Consider the following 4,737-nt stretch of genomic DNA (forward strand, 5'->3'; position numbering starts at 1 on the left):
CTCCACGATTGGCTCTTCTTGAAGATAGACTTCACAGAATACTTGAAAGTTGCATATATTTGACACAGAGTTTGGACCAATATCTTGCGGGTGGAGTTGGAAGCTTGCGAGGACATCCCGGAATTTTTTTGATCCGGGCGGACTGAATCCCCAGTCTAAGTGTTTCATAAAAATGATCACCTCTCCTTCTTGAGGTTCAGGTGGACATTCCGATTCCGGAACTCGCCAGTGGAGAGTCCTCTTTGAGGCTAAGGCACCGGTGGTGACATAACCATTGATCTGTGTCTCTGTGATCCGGGATGGGACCCAATTGCAAGCAAAAAATTGCTTCGACATTACGGAAAGAGGAACTGAAAATAAAGGTGCCGGTTTAAGGTATCTAATTCAGTGTTAAACCGGAGAAGAATATTGTGCAAGTTTAGTTGGCGGTTTAAAAGAGGGCTAATGCTATATGGCGGATTGACTATTAAAGGGTTAAACCGCCTGTAGGCAGAATGGCCAGAATTCGAAATTTTTGCTAAGTATTGATAGAAACAGGTTTCACACAATGGTCAAATTTATTTGGATCTACCACACATCTGTAAAGCAATTTTTATCTGAGTCCTAAAGGAGCTAAATAGAGCAGGGAAGGACATGTACTCTACAGAGGTAAAAGAACGATCTGCTAGCATTAAAAATGGACGAAGGGTACCTACCGCATGAGATCTACACTATTACTGGGTCAAAAATTGTTGCGGCAGGTGGAAGAACAAAGAAGGATGAAGAACTGTGCGGAAGAACTCAGGAACCCTAGAAACAGATCTAAAGACAAAGGAGAAAGGAAGTTTACCACTACAGATCTACTGCGGAAGAAGGATGACGAAAGTCTGGTCCGTTTCAGGTTGATGCAGCGGCCTTTGTTGATGCAGATCTCGAAGGTCGCGGACGGCGGCGGAGCTCCAGAGCTTGGGCGTCGCGAGGAAGAAGAAGGCAAAAGGGGAAAAGAGAGAAGGACCCTCGGACCTTATTTATAGAGGAGAGAGTAAAACGGCAGGCGCGGGAATCAAGGAGCCTGAAACGGCAGAATAAGTGCGCCTGTCGCCTCGATTTTCGGGATAACCATTAAGTGAAGGGAATCTTTTTTAATTATTGTTTACAGAGATGATGTCATGATGGACTGTTGCTGCGTTCAGAGCATGACGTCACGGCGGTTTACAAAGTTTCAGGAGAAGACGATATGGCGGTTTATGAAAATACAAGAAGATGCCTGCAAGGGATATTTGAAGTATTGAAGATTGACATGAACAAATTCAAAATCAATTTGGGGCCTAATGTGGAGGATATATCTACTGAGTATAAACCGGCAAGGAGGGTCCGGTTCACCCTTGACTATGTTAAAGCCCATGAAGATCAGGAAGATGGCGCTTTACTAAAGGAAACATAGAAGCCCGAAGCCCAAAGGCGGATTAGGGCCCAGAGTGGTAAACCGCCATGACTATGTAAACTTGTAGTATAAGTTAGGAAAGGAGAGACCGAGCCAGACACTTTGTATGAGTCGGCCTCGGGGCTCTATAAACCGGCCGGGCGTCAACCTGTGTATATAAAGGGGCGACCCGGCGGCGGTTCAGGGACAACAGACAACAACTCGAGACTCATGCAAGCGTATTCCGCTCCCTGATCATCGAAACCCAATCAATTCCATCACAAACTAGACGTAGGCTTTTACGTTCATCGAAGGGGCCGAACTAGTATAACTCCCGTGTCCCTTGTCCGGTTTAACCCCTTCAAGCTAACCCGTTGCGATGGCTCCATGACTAAGTCCTTTCAGGAGGACATCTGACGTGATAATTCCACGACACTAGGCCTTGTTTTCAAGCATTGCAATACCCTTTGTGCTCACTTTTCTTACTTGATATGTTGCTATTTTTATTGTTACTATTTCAAAAAACAATATTTACTATCATTACTACACTTGTATCACCATCTCTTCGTCGAACTAGTGCACCTATACAATTTACCATTGTATTTGGTGTGTTGGGCACAAGGGACTTTTTTTATTTGGTTGCAAGGTTGTTTGAGAGATACCATCTTCATCCTATGCCTCCCACGGACTGATAAACCTTAGGTCATCCACTTGAGGGAAAATTGCTACTGTCCTTCAAAACTCTGCGCTTGGAGGCCCAACACGAGTCTACAAGAACAAGTTGTGTAGTAGACAACATTGTCATTTGATAACGAGATCATATCATTAGGAGAATGATGTGATGGACAAGACCCAACCGTAAGCTTTGCATTCGATCGTATCACTTGATTTTATAGTTGTAGCTTTCTTCATGTTAAGTATCTATTCCTAAGACCATGAGGTCATGTAACTTCCAGATACCGGAGGAATACCTTCTGTGCTATCAAACACCACTTCATAACTGGGTGATCATAAAGATGATCTACAGGTATCTCCGAAGGTGTCTGTTGGGTTGGCATGGATCGAGACTGGGATTTATCACTCCGTGTGACAGAGAGATATCTCTGGGCCCTCTCGGTAATACAACATCATAAAGAGCTTGCAAGCAATGTGGCTAATGAGTTAGTCACGAGATCTTGTATTACAGAACGAGTAAAGAGAGTTGTCGGTAACGAGATTTAACTAGGTATGGAGATACCGGCGATCGAATCTCAGGCAAGTAACATATCGCCGGGCAAAGGGAATTGTGTATGGGATTAGCCGAATCCTTGACATCGTGGTTCAAAAGATAAAAGATATTCGTGGAATATGTAGGAACCAATATGGGCATCCAGGTTCCACTATTGGTTATTGACCAGAGAGGTGTCTCGGTCATGTCTACATGATTCTCTAACCCGTAGATTCCACACGCTTAACGTTTGGTGACGCTAGAGTAATATTGGGATATGCATGTTGGTGACCGAATGTTGTTCAGAGTCCTGGATGAGATCCCAGACGTCATGAGGAGCTACGGAATGATCCAAAGGTAAAGATTTATATATGGGAAGTTGCTTTCAGGGTTCCAATTTTTTTTCATTTTTTTCGGTATTGTACAGGAAGCTTCCAAATGGTTCCGGAAACTTCCGTAGGAGTCTGGAAGTCCACCAAGGGTTCCACCATGTCCCAAGGGCCACCATGGGCTGAGGGTACTTGTCCTGGACTTATTGGACCAGGCATACAAATCCCTCAAGGCCCATGTGGCTTGTGAGACGTGGAAAGTCCACCTGTGCATGGAAAAAGGAGGGAATTGGATAGGAGTCCAACTCCCCCCTTGATGATCCCCTAGGGCTTGGAGGGCTTGCCACCACGCCCCTCCACCTATGTATAGAGGGGAGGGGGTGCCCCCAAGGGGATACACAAGCCCTTGGCCCCCCTCTCTCCCGTTACTTTGTAACTCCTCTATCTTCGTTGTTTCGGTAGCGCTCGGCGTAGCCCTGCCGAAATCACTCCACCACCATCACCATCACGCCATTGTGCTGTCGGTGATCCCATCAATGTATCCTCCCTTGCTTGTTGGATCAAGGAGAAGGAGACGTTATCAAGCCATATGTGTGCTGAACACGGAGGTGCCGTCCGTTTGGTACTTCATCGGTTTGGATCGCGATTGGATCGTGGCGAGTATGACTACTTCAACCACGTGATATACATTTCTGCTTATTGGTCTATGAGGGTACGTAGACACACTCTCCCCTCTCGTGCTATGCTTCTCCTAGATAGATCTTTGGTGTTCGTAGGATTTTTTTGATTTTCATGCTTGATTCCCCAACATTTTTTTTGAAAAGAGATATTCACTCTAATATTGCTACTAATGAGTAATGAATGCAAAGGATTCCACAAATCCTCTCTTTGATGTGTTTCCACGGGAAATGGGATAAAAGGGAAGAAATCACTTGTGGGAATGGAATGGAAGGAGAATGGAAGAAGAGGGAATAAACAGGAGGCATCTGCGTGAAGACAGTGCAAAAGATGGTGTTTCATACGGGCGCACGCTCCCGTATGAGCGCCCATTTGGCATGGATTTCGAGGCATATCGTCCACCTGTACAACTTTTATAAAGGGGACCCCATCAAAATGTCAACAAACCAACGAGCATGGGAGCAGCCATAACGTCTTCATCATCATCTTCACCCACAAACCTTAGTCGCTGCCATTTCAATCTCCATAGCCATCACCACCACATAGTGCTTCCTCATCTAGTTCATACTTGTATCGTGCATCGCACAAGGCATCCATTATAAGACATATTTGCAATCAGTCAATGTCCAAGACGTGTTCTTTAATGTTTTCTTCTTGCGATCTGATCTTCATGTGTGAGTAGTTTGGTAAGGTATGGGTTGAGGCATGAGCCTGGCAACCCGAGGTATTTGTTGAGGGGATCAATGGAAGGGCTTTGACATAACGTCTTGTATACGTGAAATAAAATTGTTTTGTGAGAAGTCTCTTGTCTTGTCCACGATCTTCATCCCTGCAGGTACCCAGGATCATAGAGATCGAGCACTGGTGAGGCTAGGAGTAAGGAGACCATGAAGTGTTATACCGAACATCGGTGACAGTAAGGTTCAGTAGAGTAACATGGATCGTATCCTTGGGGATAAATGAGGTGTAATCATTAAACACCCAATGTTCGTGTTTGATTTCATTATCTTAATTATCGAGGCAACCCCACGCGATGGATAGGGGCTGTGATAGGACAACTGATTCTTGATGCATGACTCGTGCCAGTGAAGATATTATTTCGACACATCCCCCACTTCGAT

Source organism: Triticum dicoccoides, chromosome 7B, assembly GCF_002162155.2.
Source record: "Triticum dicoccoides isolate Atlit2015 ecotype Zavitan chromosome 7B, WEW_v2.0, whole genome shotgun sequence".
Taxonomy (NCBI): Eukaryota; Viridiplantae; Streptophyta; class Magnoliopsida; order Poales; family Poaceae; genus Triticum; species Triticum dicoccoides.